Source organism: Mercenaria mercenaria, chromosome 10 (genome assembly GCF_021730395.1).
Source record: "Mercenaria mercenaria strain notata chromosome 10, MADL_Memer_1, whole genome shotgun sequence".
In the NCBI taxonomy this organism is placed as follows: Eukaryota; Metazoa; Mollusca; class Bivalvia; order Venerida; family Veneridae; genus Mercenaria; species Mercenaria mercenaria.
Window position 1 is genome coordinate 64,842,468 of NC_069370.1, and position 25,493 is coordinate 64,867,960.

The 25,493-nt window shown below is 34.4% G+C and overlaps 1 protein-coding gene across 1 annotated transcript in view; it reads left to right on the plus strand.

Moving 5' to 3' along the window:
* LOC123561388 (uncharacterized) overlaps positions 1–25,493 on the plus strand; it is a 62,639-nt gene that overhangs the window by 3,361 nt on the left and 33,785 nt on the right. The window lies entirely within an intron of this gene.

The following is a 25,493-nucleotide window of genomic DNA, read 5'->3' on the forward strand; positions in this document are numbered from 1 at the left end:
AGACTGAAATTAATAATAGTATAGTAAGTTCATTGTTGTTGGCATAAACCAGATAGAACTTGAAACATTAAAACCATTCTTTTCTTCCTTAAAACATGATAAAATGGAATATATGCGTAAATATCTTTTACTTATTATTATTATCATTAGTAGTAACAGTAGTAGTAGTAGTAGTAGTAGTAGTAGCAGCAGCAGCAGCAGTAGTAGTAGTTAGTAGTAGACCTAGTATTACGTTCGATTTTTTTTTAACAAACATTTTCTTTTTATAAAACAGCTAACATTATACACATAACTTTTAAAGTAATCACATTTAAACATTTAATTAGATAAAGTTTGGTAATAAAGTACATTGTTCCGGCTTCTCACTTATTGATTCAGTTATCAAACAAGCAAATTCGACGAAATGGTATCCCCCACCGAAAGGGCTTGTGGTGACGAATGGCAAAAAAATATATCCGGCAAAAAGTTAAGGATGTTACTAAGAAGCAAATAATTTCTTTAGTCAAAATCATTTTAACAGAAAATGAACGTTTTTCTTTTTTTTGGGTGGGGTGGGGGGGGGGGGGGAGGCAGCGGGGATGACCAGGTGAGGGTACAAAATTTCACATGTTGATTATAAATATTGATGGAAAATTAAAAATGATGAAAAAAAATGGGTGGGGGATGGGGATGCATGATCGGGGGTGGTTTCATGGAAGGTTTGAAAAGAAATAATAATAAAAAGGTGTGTGTGTGTGGGGGGGGGGGGGGGTGACCAAGGCAAGGCGGTGACCAGGTGTGAGTAAAAAACTTCACATGTTTATATTAAATTTTCATGGAAAAGAATGAAAGTTTAATGAAATTCTACCAATTGGTTGGTTTGTTATGTACAAATCTGTAGATTTTTAAACAATTAAAGGGCAATAATTCCAAGGAAAATTGACCAATTGAAAAAAAAAATGACAGGCATCACCGAAGTATGTTGGTTCATATCTATCATATATCTATTTCAAGTTTCATGAAATTCTACCAGCTTATTACTGAGAAATGGTTGCAGACGTGGATTTTTCATTAAATCAAGAGCAATAACTCTAAGGCAAATTGACCAATCCAAAAAAACTTGACGGGCATCATCGCAGTATGTTGGTTCATATTTGTTTCAAGTTTCATGAAATTCTACCAGCTAGTTACTGAGAAATGGCTGCGGACGCACGGACGGGCGGGCTGACGAACGGACAACGGCATTTCAATACCCCCCCCCCCCCCCCCCCACGATTTCATCGCTGGTGATAACAATAATCAATGACTCCTTTTATTGGAAAGTCATTAGCCTTCGACTGTGCAATAGAAGATAGAAATCCCTTGGCCACCCGCACTGCCAAGATCTAGGCCTTGTAATTTTTAGAATAATAAAAAAATATGCAAAAATTCTAAATACAAGATTTTTTCAAAACTGCGAATTTGTCAGAATTTTTCAATGGGAAAAAAAATTGACAAAAAAAGAATCAACGTTGTAAATGATACTTTCAAAAGACGCGATTCATAACGCGATTTCATAGTAAGATTAAAATATAAAAATCATGACAACTAAAATAATTTTATGTTCACGTTTTTAATAAGAAATTTCGTTTATCAATATTTGCCCATATGCAACTGATGCATACAAATTCCTATGAATCACGTGACCCCAGAATCGTGCATTACCATGGAAAGCGTGCGTTTTAATGCCACACAGAGCGTTTGTTCCTTAATTAAATGTGTTATATAATCAAGGTTATCACCAATATGAATGAGACTGAATTTATTTAGATAGATAACAAACACGGAAACATTTATTGCTCATAGGTTACTAACTCGAATTTTTGACTTACTGCCTTATCATTTTATCGGGAAAAATGCAGCGGCCAGGCATGTTTATGAGCTACTTTTATTGCCGGTAAGATAGTACAATTGTAACGCGGATACATACACATCTGTATACTGTACCATAATGTAGGTTCTTGAACATATACTACAATACATCGATGTATGACCTCCTCTAGCCTCTATCCAGGATAAACACTACCCGACCGTCGTCTATGATCTCTACTCAAAATTCAGAGCCCCACATGGGTACCCGATCTTGGTAGGACTCATAAATATACGTTAATGTAGGGTATGTATATATATATTTCCATGCCACATGGGGTCAGTCTTGGTTTAAAACATTCTACTGTATCGTTGAAATAGTGATAGCTTCGGAGTGAACGCTACCAATTCGTCTTATGTGACCATCTACGGTTCCGAGGGCTGCACGCAATATATTGACCAGAGCATATACAGCTCTACGTTCACTATGGTACTGAGTCGAATTTTCGGGATACGTTATTCGAAATTCTGACCTATTTTTTTCGAAATTTCGAATTATTAAAATACATAATATCTATAGCACTTATGCTCTGCTGTTAAATCACTTTAATTTATTATTGTTTCCTAAAATCTTAATTGCTTGTTGTATTATATTTCAGGACGAGCTGGTATAATATATTTTATTTCAATCTATTAATACGATGTCAAAGACTTATACAATAAATCCTGATGTACTGAAACAGACCTTTTTGTAAGGGCGCGATATCATGATATACTAGTATTCAGTCTAGTGTCAGTGGTACGCGATTAGGGACAACAGCTGTGTTAATTCATTAATTGTTAATACACACATGTAAAACTTCGTTTAAGATGCATATTACAATGAATGCAACAGTAAAAGTTAAAAATGAATTATTTCTAAGATAATGATACAATACGGTACTGATTAATTGTGTAAGAACATAATGAATTTATACTCGGCATTGACACTAGTCAAAATTTTTAACGAATGTCCTTTGTTGGGATGAGCTAGTACAAAATATTTATGTACATATTCTGTCATATATAAACAAATAAAGTGTCAGTTAGCGCTCTTTGGTTGTATTATATATAAAAATAAAGCAGTGATTGAATTTACAAACTTTGTACCTGACTAACTTTTCATCAGAATGCAATTGCTTGTACTGTCAACGCGTTGTGCAAAACAATAAAATTCAAAACTGATTCTGTTTGTCCACCTGCATGCATGCGCTGCGATTCTTTTAGAGGCAAGTGCATTACTTTCCTATATATATATATAATGGCTACTTTTTCACATAGCCAATTGTTTTATAATATGGGTCTACGGTCTGAACACAGGCATCTTTTTATATATTAATTTACAGCATATAGTTCCACTAAGATTATACTGACAATACATATAGTGGACGCAACTTGATCCCGATGGTTGACCTTTGTATTATAATACATAATTAGATACAACCTATTATTGAAAAGGAGTGTACGTAAAACGCTCCAGCTCTTTGCATTCATAAATTTAAAATTAACGGCTACTATAAGTACCACATATTTCTACAATGAAATAATCGATGAATAATCAGCCTAAGGTCAACCATCGCGGTCAAGTTGCGACTACTATACATTCAACTAGTAGTAAAGCTCATTAATATTCATGAAGGCGGAGCCTACAGTACACTGACTCATGTATCCAAACACTTCTGACACTATGTTTTATTATGGGTGTAAGGTCCGAACACAGGCATCTTTTATATATTTATTTACAGCATATAGTTCCACTAACATACAAGACATATAACAATACATACATTCAAGTAGTAGTAAAGCTCGTTAATATTCATGAAGGCGGAGCCTACAGTACGTTGACTCGTGTATCCAACACCAATATAGATAGATTCCCAACTATTCAGGATACCCTATAATCTTCTGATGTGAAACTGTGTCCGAGGTGCATAAAAGTTACAAATAAAACCATTTTTATAGATACATGTACATACTGTATCTAACAAAACTAAAATTACAACGGAAACTATAAGAAGTTAGACGGGATTCTTCCGCATTAACTAAAAATAGATTCGAACACCTTTCATAGTTTTTTTTTTCATAGTTGAGATAATACATAATAAAAATATACATCTTTTAGATCCGCCCATCCCACTTTATCATCTAGCCTCAAGGTCATGTAAGAGTTCAAAATATATTTACAAATAAATGTTGAATTTGGTAATTGTACCTAAAATAAATATCGATAATATACATCTTATCCGTTATTTTGTTTAATGTTGCGATGGAAACAAAATACATGTAACTTTTCATTTTGGTTAAATATTAAAAAGGGAATAAATTTCACACCTCAATCCAATTAAAAATGAGCCGTGCCATGGGAAAACCAACATAGTGGCTTTGCGACCAGCATGGATCCAGACCAGCCTGCGCATCCGCGCAGTCTGGTCAGGATCCATGCTGTTCGCTAACAGTTTCTCCAATTTCAGTAGGCTTTAAAAGCGAACAGTATGGAGCCTGACCAGACTGCGCGGATGCGCAGGCTGGTCTGGATCCATGCTGGTCGCAAAGCCACTATGTTGGTTTTCCCATGGCACGGCTCAAATATCTTTCACTGCCTTAAATGATTTTAGAAATGTAGACAAGAAAAATGCTGCTTCTCCATTGAATTGTAAACTTGTGGACTGAAGACTGCAGCCTTTTCTACGACAGAGCATTTGTGCCAGGTGCGTGTTATTTATTAACTCAAAAAATCGAGTTACTAAATAATACGCTACTTGCACTATTAACCTTCTGTACTTTTCATCTTTGAAATATTTTTCAGAATACTATACCTACTATAAATATTTGTTTCTGGCGGAATGGGGTTTGGTGGCCATTAACCTGTTAAAACGGGTGTTTTTTTTTTTGCTACCTACCCTTTCATTGCGTCTCTAGGGAATACTGTATTGTTCATATCCTACCATCGCTTATCGCCTAAATTTTAAAACGCGATAGTAGGATGGCATTATGGTAGGATAGTAGAATGGTTGGATAGTAGGATGGCAATATGGTAGGGTGGCGATTGTAGGATAGCGATGGTAGGATAGAAAAGGTAGAATAATAGTATAACATACTGTCATCCTATTATTGCTATCTTACCATCCTACTATCTTACCAACGTTTTATTTGTAGGTGGCCGGTGGTCTAGTGGCAACACGCTTGACTGTCCGAGTTCGAATCCAAGTCCAGGCACTGGGACTTTCTGAGATGCTCTTGAGTGTCTCCCATCAGACTGTCTATTCGCAAAGAGCTAGGCTAAGTTAGCCGGACAAGCCTGTATCGAAAAAGATTCCTCACCCTCTCTGTTTTGGGGGCTTTGTCCCACTCGTCTGATCGCTCTGTGGCTGTACAAGGACAGATTGAATTAAGCGCCGCGAATTGCTGTCTTTGCGCTATATAAAGCGCCTTTACACCTGTTTATCATGACAAGGGCGCTATATAAATTTGAGATAATATAATATAATTATCCTACCACGGCTATCCTACCATCCCTATCCTACTGTCTTACCATCCTATCGTCCAACTATCCTAACATCGTACTATCCTCCTATATTACAACCATAATATCCTACCATCCTACTGCCCAGCCATCGCCTTTCGTCCTTTTCTACCGCGTTTATGATATTAAGTGGCATTTGTAAGACATTAGAAATACCTCAAAATCAATGTGTAGTAAGTGGTGTCTGTGTGTTGTTGAATAGGTCCAGCTCGGCTTTTCTTTCATGATTCGTTGGTACCAGATTGCTCATTTTTCGCAATCCATCCGCAGGCTTAGAACATTGGACTAAGTGCATTTGAAAGACGTTAAAGTTACCTTTAAAACGTATACATGTATAGCAAATATTATAACAGGGGAAGAAAGGGACGAGCGGCAATAGTACGACAATATGATATAGAATGATAAGATGGCAATAGGGGGATAGTGGGATTGCAATATATTGTCATATCATCTTATCATCGCTGTCCTACCACCTTAATATTGTAATCATACTATCCTACTATCGCCCATCCTACCATTCTACTCTCCTATCATCCTACTATCCTTTCATCACGCTTTGGTAAGTAGGCGATGGGAGTTTGTACGATATGAACAAAACAATATTATATAGATGTGTCCATTGTCTAAATGTTTACGTTGTCTATGTATGTTTATGTCCATTTCTTCAATACATACATATACTCAAGGCTGTCACAGTTGAATTGTTGTCTGACTAGTGTGTGTTACTGTCCTGTACTTTTGCAACACAGACGGGGTTTAGAGTGAGATTAGATGCGCACCATAAACCATTATAAACTCACAAACTTGTGTTGGTTTTGCTACTGACCGATTCAAGGAGGTGCCTCGATTTGTTTCTTTAATTTGTACGCTTCCACCCAAACACACTGCTGCACGGGCTGTGCTCTTGTAAAACGGCTTTACCTACCGCATATCTATATTTTTTAGAGATGAATTATCTTGCAGTTACACATGAGCACATTACAGAAGCTTAAAATAAAGTTTGGGTAGGCCCACTTTCAGCAAGATTTACTGAAGAAGATTTTGAGAATTTTACGAAATATTATGAAGGACACAGAAATAGGATTTATAATCAGAAGAAAAATCTTTAAAAAGCAGCAATATTTTCCTAATCATTCCATGTCATTCCACAGGAAAATCGCGTCCGTGTCGTAAGGACGAAAATAGTGACATTTGAATGTACTGTTCGCAAATTTCATTTCTTCTCATGGATTTTCTGCCAAATTTCCTACTTGCTTTTTAGCTAAATACAAAATGCTTTATCACTTAAACATGTTTTGATTTGTATTTTATCATTGTATAAGAGCAAACGGCTATAGAATTGTAGTAAATCCTAAACATTTGCCTCACTTAATGGACGCCATTTAAAATCATCAGCGGATTTTCATGACAGTCTGAAATGCCAAATTTTTGCAATGTTAGTGCTACGCACTGTAGGCTAGAAAATTTAATATTTTACTATAATATTACTTTTAATATGAAAAATATCTCAGCAGTGGCTCCTTGTGTGAAGTTTGCATGAATATTTTTCAGTACCTGTGTTAATGACCACCTCTGAACAGAGACCACCTGGCTTTAAAGACCACATGTTTTGTTTCCCAATTTGACATTTACAGTGTATTTTAACCTGTGAATAAAGACCACCTCCCAGTAAAGACCACATTTTGGCTCTTCCAAGGGTGGTCTTTATAGACAGGGTTGACTGTATAGCATGTTTTAATCACTCTTTTATTTCTGTTAATTGTATTTGTTGGCTTTAAAGATAACCGTATTATTTACCGGAGAGTGAAATTGTTTAATATAATTCTGATAAAAAATTTAAACCAGTTTGATCGTCAATGCAGAAGCCGATTGTTTTCACATTTAATCGACAAGTATTCCAGAGTGATGAAAACGACTGAAACCAAACCAACGAGACGTAGCATAAATTTCAGATCCGAAATGGACGACATTTCACATTTTAGCAATCCTTTTTCTGAAAGAAGCATTCATGATATATATTACAGCAAGATCAAATGCAAATTCAAGAGTATACAGTATTAGAATAATGACCCTCCCTAGGTCATTTATATAATGGTATTTTGTCAGAGTAATTAAGATAAACATTTATTATTATACAGATAAGCGATATATAGAACCACTGCGCCCTCTTGTTACAGGTCTTGATATATCGGTGGAAGAATTCCTGCTCAAATCTTATTTATATACTAGTAAATATCTTAGTTTATAAATATACTAGTTTCTGCATGTTAATAGCAATTAATTAATTAATCAATTGATAAAGATGTAGCTATGTTAACTTATGAATATAACCCTGTAATATTTCGGAGATAAATTGCACGTTTTTAGGGCAATAACATCGCAACGAAAAATGTAAACGGCTTAATTTTTTTTCAGTGGTGATGAATACAAAGATGTTTATCATCACTTTGTAAAAGTAAAGCTAATGTTGATATTTAGACTGGCATCAGTCGTTAGAGCCATTAAATGTAAAGCACCCGGCCATGCTGAGATGAGCCTATAGTTATAGGACAAGGGTAGAGAGGGAATTTCTCCTAGATTGCTAGGATGATACATGTAATTAATATTAACCCCCAAGTCAATAAAATGGACATTAACACTCAGCAATTGGGCTATAGATTACGACAGTGGTCAAATCTGGACAATGTGTGAAATGATAAGAAGGAATGTGTAAAACAAATAACTACACATGTATATGGCAACAGCACAGACTCTTTTAAGTCCACAGTTTTGATGGCTTAGCTTTCTATTTTTAGTCTCAATGTTTCAATGTTGCATAATTTTATTAATGTATAAAATGCAGTGAGATACATTTTTGCTATCAAAAATGTGTGTTGCATCTCAACTATGTTCACAATGTAAAAGCAAATGCATTTATTTGTTTTTATAATTAATGAAAATTACACGGCTCTTTTTCAACAAGTTCAGTGTCTGATTTCCTGAATTCTTCCTTTGAATTTACATGTTTGTGGAAGTAAATATCATTTACTACACTTAGCTGACAGTTATTCTTTGCACTGAAAGCAGTTTGCACTGTCTTCTCATCTTTAGACTGACAACTGCTACACACTTTGTCATTGTATGGTCGACAGACTTTTATTTACCAAACTTCACATAAGAGTTATTCTTTGCACTGAAAATTAGACTCATTTTTATCAGTCATCCATGAAAGTCATTCTGAGTTAAGGTAGGTTTTTCTACAAAACTGTCATAGTCATTCTGAATTAATTCTGAATTAATGTCACTATCATTGTAGTTACTTGATTCAAAGTCATTCTGAATAAATGTCACAGTTATTCTGACTTGTGATCGCAGTCATTTTGACTTAAGGGAATAGGCATTCTGAACTTGATTCAAAGACATTCTAAATAAAGGTCACAGTTATTCTGACTTGTGATCGCAGTCATTTTGACTTAAGGGCATAGGCATTCTGAACTTGATTCAAAGACATTCTGAATAAAGGTCACAGTTATTCTGACTTGTGATCACAGTCATTTTGACTTAAAGACATAGGCATTCTGAACTTGATTCAAAGTCATTCTGAATAAAGGTCACAGTTATTCTGACTTGTGATCGCAGTCATTTTGACTTAAGGGAATAGGCATTCTGAACTTGATTCAAAGACATTCTCAATAAAGGTCACAGTTATTCTGACTTGTGATCGCAGTCATTTTGACTTAAGGGCATAGGCATTCTGAACTTGATTCAAAGACATTCTGAATAAAGGTCACAGTTATTCAGACTTGTGATCACAGTCATTTTGACTTAAAGACATAGGCATTCTGAACTTGATTTAAAGACATTCTGAATAAAGGTCACAGTTATTCTGACTTGTGATTGCAGTCATTTTGGCTTAAGGGCATCGCAGTCATTTTGACTTAAGGGCATAGGCATTCTGAACTTGATTCAAAGACATTCTGAAAAAAGTCACGGTTATTCTGACTTGTGATCGCAATCATTTTGACTTAAGGGCATTGGCATTCTGAACTTGATTCAAAGACATTCTGAATAAAGGTCACAGTTATTCTGACTTGTGATCGCAGTCATTTTGACTTAAGGGCATAGGCATTCTGAACTTGATTCAAAGACATTATGAATAAAGGTCACAGTTATTCTCACTTGTGATCGCAGTCATTTTGACTTAAGGGCATAGGCATTCTGAACTTGATTCAAAGCCATTCTAAATAAAGGTCACAGTTATTCTGACTTGTTAAGGGCATAGGCATTCTGAACTTGATTCAAAGACATTCTGAATAAAGGTCACAGTTATTCTCACATGTGATCGCAGTCATTTTGACTTAAGGGATAGGCATTCTTAACTTGATTCAAAGACATTCTGAATAAAGGTCTCAATTATTCTCACTTGTGATCGCAGTCATTTTGACTTAAGGGCATAAGCATTCTGAACTTGATTCAAAGATATTCTGAATAAAGGTCACAGTTATTCTGACTTGTGATCGCAGTCATTTTGATTTAAGGGCACAGGCATTCTGAAATTATAAGTCCCAGTTATTCTGAATAAAGGTCAGACAATCTGACGGAAGGTCTCTCATGCATTTTGACTTAAGATCGTAATCATTGACTTAAGAGCATAGGTATTATGAATTATTGTCAGGTAGAATCAACAAAAAGTAAAATTCTCTAAGTAAATTCTAAATATTTACTAATTGTACATAATGTTAAAATATAAATTGAATATGAATTTCGCTAAAACGCATCATGTTTTATCTAGAATGTATTTTTTTTCTGGGGAGACATCCCCCTATCACCCTTAAAACAGTGACTTCTACTTTCATTACGGTTCAGCTACGCCTTTAACACCGGTGCACATTCTAAATTGTACAATAGCTATCACGGGTCTACACTTCATTTTGACGAATAAAAAACATAAAAAGTCCAGATAAAAACCAATTTGCATCTATAATGTGAACATTTTCTGTGGAAGCATGCCACACACTCCTTGGACAGTGGCCTACAATTCCATTTTAGCCTAACTAAACCCTTGAATTATAAATTTCAAGCCCTAGGTCTTGTGATTCAAAGTTGCATTTGTATTGTAGTATAATAAAAACATTGCCAATTACAATGTAAATTATATTTTATCACACGTTACAATATAAAATGCTTACACTGTTTATTCTTAACTTCATTTTGTAAAACAGTTTCAATAAAGATTTTTAATAAAACACATCTCAAAATAAAACAACTATTGAGTTATCACATTCATTCTTGTTGTGAGACACAAAATTTAACATTGACTAAAAATTTACAATCATTAAACATGTTCAAAAATTCTCAAACCACCATTAGAACAGATTCCAAGCTTATCAAATTGGTCAGTGCCATTAATTCACATTTTCTGATTCTTAATGGGACATCATGCTGACAAGACAATAAGCCTGAAAGTTCCAAATCAAAATTGATTCTCCAGCTACCCCTTGTCCTAGAACTGTAGAGAGAAAATGGTTTTCTGAGAAAATATCAATGTCAGTATGAAGAAAGAATAAACTTTATTACAGAATACTTGATCTCAACAGACTTTGTAAGTCTAATTGATATTTAGACTGGCACTGGACAAATGCGATCTGTGCTGCGCAGTTTTCATCCTAGCTATAATAATCACCATCTCATTACAGATCATTGCAAATGTGTTCATGATCATACATAACCCTTGATTGAATCCATTGCCCTGGATCATAGAATATCCTTTATAACCTTCACAGTCTGTATAATGAAGTGCTTGCCAATTAGTACCTTTTATTACCAGATGAATGGGAGAGGTGTTAATGAACTTTATACTTTAATAAACTTCATAAATGTATCATCTTTAATATGCAAATAAAGTAGAAATGAGTATTTAAAACAAAAAAGTATCAATAGTTTATTGTCATGTTAAATCATGCTTTAGATGCAGTTATTACTAGTTAATACTTGACCTGCATGTAGAGAAAAAATGATGATAATACCAAACAGATATATTGATTATTAAAAGCACTGACCTCAAAATCATAGACAACAGAAAAAAGAGAAAATTTTAGGTATCAAGAAAGTAATGCTAATACCTCTTAAGAAAGCATTGAATTAATTACTGTCAGACTATATGTTATTGAAACTAGTTGTCTTTACTAATTTTACACTCGAAATTGAAAAGCTTTTGTAGCGTTTTACTGAGGTAAACTGCCTTATTATAAATATCTACATTTAAGGGCCGTTGTATACATATTCCTCCGTGGTTTATATTGCTAAAGACAGCAGGAAAATTTTCATTGGTGTGTCGGCCGGGGTTCGATTCCCGGCTGTGACAAATTTTTTGTCTTGATTGAGTAGATTAAAGATAGTTTAGAAACAAAAACTCGCATTTTATGTATGACCAAACTTCAATTTTAAAGAAAGATAACTTTTTAGCCAAAAACCTGTAGGTCAGTGCCTTTAATGAGAGAAAGCTTATTAATTAAATCACCCAATCGGTCAAAACAGTAATTAGCGGTCATTATATTTAGTAACTTTCATGATATACTTTAATCATACTATTGAACTCTCTACATAATTTCAAGAGAGGCCTTCGTAGCCGAATGGTAAAGGTTCGAAACCTCACATGACATATTTCAATGCCTAGAAGTGCACCTTGGGGGTCTTCCTCTACCATTGAATGTCATCGCATGACCAAACTGTGACAGTCTGTCTATACCCAAACTACATAGCCCCCAAAATACCAAAAAAAAAAAACAAACCCAAAAAGATAAAAAGTTCAAAAATATCTATTAAAACAAATTTATTGACTTCTTCATCTTTCAAATTCAGAATTTGGTCAAATGTGTCTTTAATTTATACTTATGAAGTTTGTGTGAGACATTGAAAGAAGGGAGATGTTTAATTATTTACAAATATATAATCTACCGGGATCAGATAATCAGAAAACTTTAATGATATTATACATATATTACTGGTCCTGTAAAAAGTTATATTACTAAATATTATCTATATTAATTGACCACAGAAGTATATCTAACGATTTCAAAAACAGTTCTAATACTATTATGTTATATAAACATAAACTCCTGTCATATTGTCCATAACAACGAAAGTAATAAAAAAATTGAAGGGTGCAAATGTTTAAAAGATTTAACATCAGCTATTTTGATTTAGCAACTATAAATGCTTGAGCATACTTCCTCAGGAAAATTACAATGTGGTAAAGACTTTACTTTCATTTCTAGAGAAACATCAAACATCTGGTACAGGTAATTTGAAATAGTTCAGTCAATCATGTTGCCGGTCAGTTCAGGGTGGTTATTGAAAGGTGGTACTAATAGCTCTACATGATGTTATATAACCTTAGAATCGCATTTTATAAGTCTATTGAGATGAGCCTAGAGAGAAAATGTTTTTCTGAGAAAATATCAATGTCAGTATGAAGAAAGAATTAACGTTTTTACAGAATACTTTATCTCAACAGACTTTGTAAATCTAGTTGATATTCAAAAATGTTTGTTTTTGATGACCTTATATAAAACGCGATGGCACGATGATGAAATCGCGATGGTGCGATGGTACGATGGTGAAATGTCGATGTAATATCGCGTTTTCATCATCGTACCATTGCGTTTTCACCATCGTATCATCGTGCCATCGCGTTTTCATCATCGTATCATCGTGCCATCGCATTTTCACCATCGTACCATCGCGTTTTCACCTTCGTGCCATCGCGTTATCACCATCGTACCATCGCGTTTTCACCATCGTGCCATCGCGTTTTCACCATCGTACCATCGCGTTTTCATCATCGTTCCATCGCGTTATCACCATCGTACCATCGCGTTTTCACCATCGTACCATCGCCTTCCGGTGGTCATGCGCAGTGGTACAGTTTATGTGTCAGTGAAATACAGGCTTGATACAATCTCATTTTCACATTGCACTATGTACTTTCTACATTCTAACAAGAATAAGCTGAGTTTGAATAATATCATGTGACTATTACACCCAGCTTTTTATTTACTTTCATGCATACATAAAATACAAAGGACGTGGCCTTGAAGATTTTACAGTTTTTATGAACTGAGCACTGAACATTTTGTAAAACATTTTGCAAAACAGCAGAAATCTAAATGGTAAATTTCTTCCCACAAAATACATTGAGATACATTCTATTGTTGACAAAAATACAAATACACGGGACTACGCATTTCTAACCGGAAGGCGATGGTTCGATGGTGAAAACGCGATGGTACGATGACGAAAACGCGATGGCACGATGGTGAAACCACGATGGTACGATGATGATAAAGCGATGACACGATGGTGAAAACGCGATGGTACGATAGTGAAAACGCGATGGCACGATGATGAAAACGCGATGGTGAAAATGCGATGGTACGATGATGAAAACGCGATATTACATCGACATTTCACCATCGTACCATCGCACCATCGCGATTTCATCATCGTGCCATTGCGTTTTCACCATCGTACCATCGTTGTTTCATCATCGTGCTGTCGCCCATAAAAATCCAACGTTATCATTACCTTACAAAACAGCAGTGGTGTGCAATTTCGAAATACTACGAGGGTAAATTAACGCAGCTGCATACTAGAGAGATAGTGCCATATTTTTCCAAAGTTAGAAAATAGAACGATAAAAAGCAACAAAAAAGTCCTTAACTATTTATTACTTATGGTGTTTTGATTTTGTTTTATTCCATGTTATTTCCGTGATCGCAAAAAACGACAGATCTTGCCAAGGGTAGATGTTTTTGTCTCAATTGTCAAGTATAGTAATGCATCAACCTATTAGCTTATAAAGGAACCACAATTATGAAAAATATCGAAGCGCTTTTGATATCAATATAAAAAGTAAAGTTAAAGGCCTAGATTCACTACTATATAAGTGTCCCCCCCCCCCCCCCAAGTCCAATATACAACTCCCATCTTATCTGCTGCTTATCAGCGATTATGTAACCGTAACTGATTAGAGGGCAATTAGCACAGCAGGGACCCCAACTAGACCATGAAGATGTGTGCAGTGGAGTTGAAAGAAATTAGTACCGTATTGTATCACTATCTTAGAAATAATTCATTTTTAACTTTTACTGTTGCATTCATTGTAATATGCATCTTAAACGAAGTTTTGCATGTGTGTATTAACAATTAATGAATTAGCACAGCTGTTGTCCCTAATCGCGTACCACTGACACTAGACTGAATACTAGTATATCATGATATCGCGCCCTTACAAAAAGGTCTGTTTCAGTACATCAGGATTTATTGTATAAGTCTTTAACATCGTATTAATAGATTGAAATAAAATATATTATACCAGCTCGTCCTGAAATATAATACAACAAATAATTAAGATTTTACGAAACAATAATAAATTAAAGTGATTTAACAGCAGAGCATAAGTGCTATAGATATTATGTGGAATGTTAATAATATTAATTATTATTTTGATATTATATAGATGATAATAACTATTACTTTAATGTTATAATAATGATAATAATAATAATAAAAATAATAATAATAATTATTATTATTAATATTATTAATATTATTTTGAATAAAGGATTATTAAAGATACAGTAATAATATTGAAAATAATAATAATGATAATAAAACACAAGTATAGTGAAAATTTCATGAGTTCTTTGTGCTGACAAACAATATTTTTCTAATTGGAAACTGGGTTTCTTGTATTCATGTAATCAACATTATTTGAACTTCAAATTATTGTGTTCCATCTGTACTGAATTTTCATTTTCAGTATGTTGCCAAAAGTGAACTTTTCATGCTTTGCTTTTTAACTTAGAAACGCTCATACTGTTTTCAATTTTTAGACAAATGTTATTTACAGTATTCTGCAAGCTTTAGATGAGTGAAAGTCACATTTTTATGAAATATCACAATTCTACAGACAGACTTTGTAAAAATAAAACTTGCATATTTTTTTAAGAAAGTTTATCATTATTTCATTATTGTGAAAATAAGTTTCTGATTATCTTATTATTGTGATTGATCAACAAATATTTTTCTTTACATAGAAATGCCAAAAAAAAAAACTAATATAACTGTAAAAGTTATCAATTATATATCAGTTAACAATAAATTACATTGTTTCCCCTTCTCACTAATTGATACACTTGTAAGGTAGACTGACTTTCCAATAAACATTGACCCTTGTTTAGGAACCATACTGTGATGGTCATTAGCCCCCAACTGTGCTGGTGAAGACAGAAATCCCTTGGCTCACTGCCAAAATCTAGGCCTTTAAAGGTAGGTATAGAAAAAAAATATTTACCGTCGTTTTGCGAAACAATGAACTTAAGCTCTGTAGAGGTTTTGAGCGACCATACTTTAAGAACAATTCTAACATGGCTCGATTTGATTTCCAGTTAAACAAAGAAAGAAATTAAGAACTGTATATTCTGCGATAAACAACGGTTGACGCGCGGACCGGTAAGAGAGCATAATGACGTCAATTATGACGTCAAATTGCCGCATGACTTCCAGTACATTACTCCTCGGGTAAATGAAGTCCAGAATAATATTTATTAAAATATGTCAATGAGCGTGTCAGAATGAAAACAGTCAATGCCTTCTTGTGATTTATTTCTAATTTACCACGGTTCACCGTTCAGATGCTTCAGTATTTAACAACCCGGGCTAACACCCTCGTGGTTCAATTCCTACGCATTTGAACTCTGAACCGTGGTAAATTAGACCATAAACCACTCGAAGGCCTTGATTATTTGTTAATTAACACCAATTATACCTTACCCCCAGAAATTTGCTGAGGCAGTCGCGATAAAGTGCCTTGCCCAAGGACACACCGCAGTGGGAGTAGCCAGGAATCGAACCCAGGGCCTTCACCTCCGTAGGAAAGCGTCTTAGCCCTCTAGACCACGGCTCTAGTTTAGGAGGAAGTAGATAAACAATTAAGGGTTAATTAACGTGCAACCGGCGAGAAAACATTATGACGTCAAATAGCCGCATGACGCGCAGTTCATGAATGAAGCTAACCATAACTTTTATAATGTTTCAATGGACGCGTTAGAATGAGTGAGTGAGTTGTGTTTTACGGCGAATCGACACAAAATTAAAGTGAGTTCTCTGGCTTACCATCGTTCAACGTGCTTGGATATATAGCCAGTTGGGCTTTCTGAACTGCGGACCATTTTAAATCAGACGATATACAACGCGAATGCATTGGGTATTTCATAATTACATGGCAGATTTTTATTCTTAAATTTTTATGATCACTCATATAATGCAGTAAAGTATGATCACTCATACAATGCAGGAATGTTGAAAATATTAAGAAACATTTTACAGAGATTGATAAATGATTTAAAAACTCTTTGTTGAACTGGTATTCAACAATTAAAATGATCACATTTACTTATTGTACTTATTGGTTTGCTAGCCGATTTATCATGTAAAATGTATTATTATTATTATTATCATTATTATTATTATTATTATTATTATTATTAATTAGTATAAAGAGGATAGATAACATATTTTGCTATAGCCAGTCTAACATATGGTCCTCTAACATAATAATGTAAAAATGTAACATAGACAGTGTGGTGAATAAACGTATTGTGAACAAAAATCTTAGTGGCATACCGGTAAACAGTAAGCAGTACTATGAAAAGAGTTTTAAATGTTTTTATTCAAGCTATTTTTTGTATTAATACATATAATCATCAATACATGACTGACTGATATTCATTTGTAGATGTGTTTTTACGATTGGTGAAGGGACTCAACGTTTCCTTTTTTAGGCTATCTGTTGTAAATTAACTTTTTCATTTAGTTTTAAAACGGTTATGATTCGGTTGAAAATATGTATTTTTTGCCGTTAAATAAAGAATTTTAAAATTAACTGGGTTTTTTTGTGTGTGTGTGTGTGTGTGTGCAGGCTCGATATATATTTGTCACTGAATAAGTGGTTTACTGCTAAAATATAAACATAGTTTTTTAAGTGGTGTACTGCTAATATAGTATATGTTTAGTTTAATGTTTAATATCTTGTGCAACAATACCTTAGTCCTTCTTGTCACCATAATGTAATAGCATATTTAAGTCCAGATTTTCTTGTTTTCTAATTTAAAACTTATCTTTACAATTACTATGGCAGCGTCCTGTGCTAGCTGAGAGATTTGAATTTCTTTTACGTACGACATAGTATCTCTTACACAGGACTTAGTATCTCCTACGTAGGACTTAGTTCTCCTACGTAGGACTTAGTATAGGACATAGCACCTCCTACGTAGGACTTAGCATCTCCTACATAGGACTTAGTATCTCTTACGCAGGAGTTTGTATCTCCTACGTAAGACATAGTATCTCCTAAGTAGGACATGCTATCTCCTACGTAGGACTTAGTACCTCCTACGTAGGAGATACTAAGTCCTACGTAGGAGATACTTCCTCCTATATAGTTCTTAATATCTTCTACGTAGAGATTCTAACTCTTACGTAGGAGATACTAAGTCCTACGTAGGAGATAGTATGTCCTACGTAGGAAATACTAACTCCTAAGTAGTACTTAATATCTCCTACGTAGGAGATACTAAGTCCTACGTAGGAGATACTTAGACCTACGTAGGAGATACTAACTCCAACGTAGGAGATACTAACTCCTACGTAGGAGATACTAAGTCCTGCGTAGGAGATACTAATTTCTACGTAGTACTTAAATTCTCCTACGAAGGAGATATTAAGTCCTACGTAAGAGATACTTACTCCTATGTAATATCTCCTATACGTAGGAGATACTAAGTCCTCCGTAGGAGATACTAATTTCTACGTAGTACTTAATTTCTTCTACGTAGGAGATACTAAGTCCTACGTAAGAGATACTAACTCCTACGTAATATCTCCTTCGTAGGAGATATTATGTCATACGTAGAAAATACTAAGTCCTACGTAGGAAATATTAAGCCCTACGTAGCAGATAGTATGTTCTACGCAGGAGATTCTAACTCCTACGTAGGAGATACTAAGTCCTACGTAGGAGATAGTATGTCATACGTAGGAAATACTAACTTCTAAGTAGTACTTAATATCTCCTTCGTAGGAGATACTAAGTCCTACGTAGGAGATACTAAGACCTACGTAGGAGATACTAACTCCAACGTAGGAGATTCTAACTCCTACGTAGGAGATGCTAAGTCCTTCGTAGGAGATACTAATTCCTATGTAGTACTTAAATTCTCCTACGTAGGAGATACTAAGTCCTACGTAAGAGATACTTACTCCTATGTAATATCTCCTATACGTAGGAGATACTAAGTCCTACGTAGGAGATACTAATTTCTACGTAGTACTTAATTTCTCCTACGCAGGAGATACTGAGACCTACGTAAGAGATGCTAACTCCTACGTAATATCTCCTTCGTAGGAGATATTATGTCATACGTAGAAAATACTAAGTCCTACGTAGGAAATATTAAGCCCTACGTAGCAGATAGTATGTTTTACGCAGGAGATTCTAACTCCTACGTAGGAGATACTAAGTCCTACGTAGGAGATAGTATGTCATACGTAGGAAATACTAACTTCTAAGTAGTACTTAATATCTCCTTCGTAGGAGATACTAAGTCCTACGTAGGAGATACTAAGACCTACGTAGGAGATACTAACTCTAACGTAGGAGATTCTAACTCTTACGTTGGAGATACTAAGTCCTACGTAGGAGATACATATTTCTACGTAGTATTAAATTCTCCTACGAAGGAGATACTAAGTCCTACGTAAGAAGATTACTTACGCGATTAATAACTCCTAGTATGGAGATACTAAGTCCTACGTTGGAGATACTAATGTCCCAGAGATAGTACTTAATTTCTTTCCTACGTAGGAGATACTAAGTCCTACGTAAGAACAACTCTACGTATACTCCCGTAGAGATATATGTCATACGTAGAAAATACTAAGTCCTACGTAGGAAAATTAAGCCCTACGTAGCAGATAGTATGTTCTACGTAGGAACTTCTACTCCTACGTAGAGATACTAAGCCTCAATATGCATACGTAGGAAATACTAACTTCTAAGTAGTACTTAATATCTCCTTCGTAGGAGATACTAAGTCCTACGTAGGAGATACTAAGACCTACGTGGAAGATACTAATCCAACGTAGGAGATCAAATCTACTGTTGGAGATACTAACCCTAGTAGAGATAGTAATTTCTACGTAATACTTAAATTCTACTACGAAGAGATACTAATCCAACGTAAGATATTACTCCTATTAATATCTCCTAAACTAGGAGATACTAAGTCCAACGTAGGAGATACTAAGTCCTACGTAAGGAATACTAACTCCTATGAATACTTCCTCGTCGGAGAATTAGTACATACAGTCAAAAATACTAAGTCCTACGTAGGAGATATTAAGCCCTACGTAGCAGATAGTGTTCTACGCAGGAATTCTAACGTCCTACGTAGGAGATAGTATGTCCTACGTAGGAAAAACTAACTCCTAAGTAGTACTTAATATCTCCTACGTAGGAAAATCTAAATCCTACTAGAATTTTAAGCTCACGTAGGAGATACGAACTCAACGTAGAGATTCTAACTACTACTAGGGATTCTAAGTCCTCTAGAGATACTAATCCTATGTAGTACTTAATTTTCCTAACGTAGGAGATACTAAAAGTCCTACGTAAGAATCTTACTCCTATGTAAACTCCTATACGAGAGATACTAAGTCCTACGTAGAGATACTAATTTTTACTATACTTAATTTCTCCTATGCAGAAGATACTGAACCTACGTAAAGATCTACTCCTACGTATCTTTCGTAAATATTTGTTTATACTTAAAAATACTAAGTCCTACGTAGGAGATACTAAGTCCTTATTCGTTGGAGATGTATTTCTCAGTAGAATACAACGTTAAAGTACTTAAAACTCCTACGTAGGAGATGTATTCATACTAGGAATACTAAGTCCACGTAGAGATACTACTCTATTGTAAGAGATACTAACCTACTAGAATACTACGTCTAATGTAGGAGAAACTAATTCACAGTATGCTTAAATATCCACACGAGTACTAAGTCCTACTAAGATACTTTACTCCTATGTAAATCACTACGTAGAGTATGAATCCCTGCTGCGTAGGAATACGATGGTTTCACTAGGATTTATGTCATACGTAGAAAATGCAAAGTCCTACGTAGGAGATACTAAGCCCTACGTAGCAGACAGTATGTTACTACACAGAAATTCTAACTCCTACTAGAATACTAAGTCCCTACTTAGAAATGTAATGTCTATGTAGGAATACTACTTAGTATACTTAGTAATCTTCTACGTAGAATACTATCCTAACGTAAAAATACGTACCTATTAATGTCATACGTAGAAAGTACTGCATAGGAGACACTAAGCCCTTGTAGCAGATAGTATGTTCACGTAGGAGATACTTTCTCCTACGTATGAGATACTAAGTCATACGTAGGAAATACTAACTCCTAAGTAGTACTTAATATCTGCTACATAGGAGATATTAAGTCCTACGTAGGAGATACTAAGTCCTACGTAAAAGATACGTACTCCTATGTAATGTCATACGTAGAAAATACTGCATAGGAGACACTAAGCCCTTGTAGCAGATAGTATGTTCTACGTAGGAGATACTATGTCATACGTAGGAAATACTAACTCCTAAGTAGTACTTCATATCTGCTACATAGGAGATACTAAGTCCTACGTAGGAGATACTAAGTCCTACGTAGGAGATACTAACTCCTACGTAGGAAATACTAACTCCTAAGTAGGAGATACTATGCCCTACGTAGAAGGTACTAAGTACTACTAAGTCCTAAAAAATGTCCTACGTAGGAGATACTAAGCCCTACTTAGCAGATAGTGTGTCCTACTTAGGAGATACTAAGTCCTACGTAGGAAATACTAAGTCCTACCAAGGAGATACTTACTCCTACGTAATACTTAATATCTCCTACGTAGGAGATACTAACTCCTACGTAGAAGAGACTAAGTCGTGTGTAAGACAAATTTAAATCTCTCTGCTGGCACCAGGACGCTGCCATACTCTAACCGATAAGATTTCATTTATTTTATATCAGTATTTTAGTCTTAATGTGCGGCTTAGCATTATTGTTTGTGTGTCGAAATCAGACTTAAGACATTTCTATAAGAAATTAATAATTTATGTATAAATATTAGAAAAACAATTACTGTAAATCACAAATTATGTGATCTCATAACTTACAATTATAGACTTATGAAAGAAGAGTTCTGTACCAGTGTCTCAAAGGTCATACCTGGCTATGTGTATAATAAGTCTTGTTTTTATTTTAAATCGTATGTATGTGTATGTGTATGAGTGTTAGGGCTAACGTCTTTTTCAACAATTTTTCAGTCATATAAACGACGGATTTTAAATCGTATGGGACAGAATGTGTATATTCTTTTAAATCGTATGTGACAGAATGTGTATATTCTGTATGTGTAGTTATACATGTAACACTTATAACAGACAATAAGATTGTAATTGTATTGTGTTGTATTGTAAAAAGGTAAAAATATGCCATATCATGTCAAACTAAAGACCACACGTGTCTTTGGGATTCTACTATTACCTTTTTTAGCTCGACTATTCAAAGAATAGTAGAGCTATTGGACTCACCCATGCGTCGGCGTCGGCATCCCGATTTGGTTAAGGTTTTGTATGTAAGCTGATATCTCAGTAACCACTTGTGGGAATGGATTTAAACTTCACACACTTATTCACTGTGATAAACTGACCTACATTGCAAAGGTTCCATAACTCTGTTTTGCTTTTTTACAAAATTATGCCCCTTTTTCGACTTAGAAATTCTTGGTTAAGGTTTTGTATGTAAGCTGGTATCTCAGTAACCACTTGTGGGAATGGATTGAAACTTCACACACTTATTCACTGTGATAAACGGACCTACATTGCACAGGTTCCATAACTCTATTTTGCTTATTTACAAAATTATGCCCCTTTTTGACTTAGAAATTTTTGGTTAAGGTTTTGTATGTAAGCTGGTATCTCAGTACCCACTAATGCGAATGGATTGAAACTTCACACACTTGTTCACTGCCATGATCTGACATGCACTGTGTAGGTCCCATAACTCTACTTTGCATTTTTTTTTCAAAATTATGCTCCTTTTTCGACTTAGCAGTTTTTGATTAAGTTTTTGTATGTAAGCTGGTATTTCAGTATCCACCTATGGGAAAGGATTGAAACTTCACGCACTTGTTCACTTTATGAGCTGATAAGCACTGTGAAGGTTCCATAACCCTTTTTCCCATTTTTACAAAATTATGCCCCTTTTCGACTTTCGTATTAATTCAATTGACAAGGCTGTTGAATAGTCGAGCGTTGCTGTCCTCCGACAGCTCTTGTTATTTTGGTCCTAGTCAGGGGAGTAACAAACACAGTAATGGTAGCATATACTAAACGGAAGAACAAATTTGCAGGTAGTATAGCTGTCTTGGAATTTGGATATTTTCTATATATATAATGATTTTTCATAGAATGAATAAAGACCTTATTATATTTTTTTCATATCATTTTCTTTTGCTAAAAGCTAAAAAAATAAGGATGCATGTAAGAAAGTTCTTCAATCATGTTATTTAATTATTCACTTTCCTTTACTTTTTATTATCGTTTGTCATTCACAATGCTTATTGATTTCATTTTTGCGCAGTTATCATACATATTTCTCGCTCTAGCAAACTATAGCTTTCAGGTGTGTGTGTTTGTAATTAAACCAATTGCAATGATCTATAGTAGACGCAACTTGACCGCGATGGTTGACCTTTGTATTACAATACATAATGAGGCACAACTAATTATTGAAAAGGATGTACGTAAAACAACGAGCTGCCCGTAAAATGGAAATATAAGTTTGTGTGAATATAAATTAGTGTATGAAAGTTTTAACTGATCAATGTACAATATACATACTTTGATACTGCACTGTGTACAAACTTAGTCTATATAAATTACACAGCTACCCCAAGCCCCTTATTTCTACAATGAAATAATCGATATGAATAATCAGGCTAAGGTCAACCATCGCGGTCAAGTTGCGACTACTATACTTTTATAAATAAATCTATAACGGTACAAACAACAGTAGACTGAACCTGTTCATAATAGATTATGAAATTGTGCAATACCTTTCTACAATAAAACCAAATTTCTGTATAAAGTGTTTAGTAATTTTAGCAGTTTCACTCATATCGGTGGTAGCTCTTTCCGTTGAAGAAGTAGATATAGTATTAGAGATCAATCAAAGACACAAATAATAATAGTACCTTGCTATACACCTGTATGATACAAGTTAAAAGGAGCATTGAATTAACTGTGTGGTTAAAAACTTAGTCCTAAGTGTCATTTTATTGTAATGTCAATTTTCATAGTAAATGCAGAAGTTTTTTCTTGTTTTTTTTTTATACATGATGCGCGATATGGAATAAATAACATTATATCTAAATCTCAGCTTAAATAGTGGAATTGAATTTATTTTATTAGACAAAAAACATTTTAGTACCGTCTGCAAGAGTGGCTACATCAGTGAATGGAAATTAAATAAGAAGTTTCAGAAAATCTTAAACAACATGCTTCAAAATGATCTAATGTTTTGGTCGCAATCAAAAGACACTGTCATTCACAAAATTTCTGAAAATCTCCAAAACACATGCAAACATTCTGTTTTTGAATTGAACTTTTCCTTCGTTCATTTCATCTCGCCACTAAATTCAAGGGAGAATTATCTTTCACTTGATGACGTCACAAATACGTGATGTTCGCGAATTCTGAACGAGTTAAGCACCAGTTACCTTAGCGGCTTTTAGAGAACCAATATCACTTTGAAGCCTGAGGGTAAGGACAATTTTGTTTTGCAATTTACTTTACTGGTGTAAACACAATAAATATTCTACGTACCCTTTCAACATTAGAATACTTATATTATAGCAACGACCGCTCGAATTTCATGTACGTTGTAATATCAAAGTCCAAATAATAATACATGTACCGGTATAATTCATTTAACACATTTTAAGAATTACAAAGTTCTATTTAGAAAAAAAGGGAAAAAGAAAAAAATGTATCCGTCAAGGGACAAGGAATCTCTTTTTAGGAGACTTATATAAATTTAGCGGATTAAATAAACAGCATCTTAGAAATAGAATACTAGTAACCTAAGACACCACAAATGGCTATTTCAGACAAAATATGATCCCACAATCCCCCCCCCCCCCCCAAAAAAAAAATATAATGAGAAAATAAATAACGTTATTACCTATAGCTAAGTATTAAATACGTCACGATTGAGCAGATGGAATTTATCAGTATTTTCAAAAGGCGTACTTGAGTACTCAGTACCCCTGCGTTCTAAATGGCAACAAAAATTGAATTCATTAAATTCATGGCAAATAAAGTATCAGATTCAATTCATTTATTGTATCGAATCTTTTTTTTTTCAAGACGGCAAATATGTTTGCAAGATCTTTTTCTAACGTACTAAAGAAACAGACATTTATTTGAAATTAGATTACTACTACATGTACATACTGAGTAGCTATGTAGTTGTGAATACTATTAAAAGCATTTTATCACATAACGCAAGTTTTCCTGTTGATAAATTTCCCCTATTTTCGCATGTTAATTATCTACTAGTATCTACATTGATTTTCAAAACTTTTAAAATTTAAAGTGACTTATAGGCTGTTGTAAAATGTAAATTAATTTTATATGTATTGGTATTGTACATAACACGATGTACTTATGATAAATTTAAGCGCCCTTGAACGTATATTTCATATGAAAAGGGCGCTCAACAAATATGGTATAATAATAATAATAATAATAATAATAATAATAATAAAATTTACTTACTTGCTTTCTTACTTACTTATTGTACTATGTAATAATTAAAATGTTTTATCAAACTTACAACTTTAAAAGGAATATGCAAAATTGCTTAAATATGCCTTGGTCATGAGTAATCAAAGTTCGTTTTGTGAACGACATTAACTCCAATGAGTTGA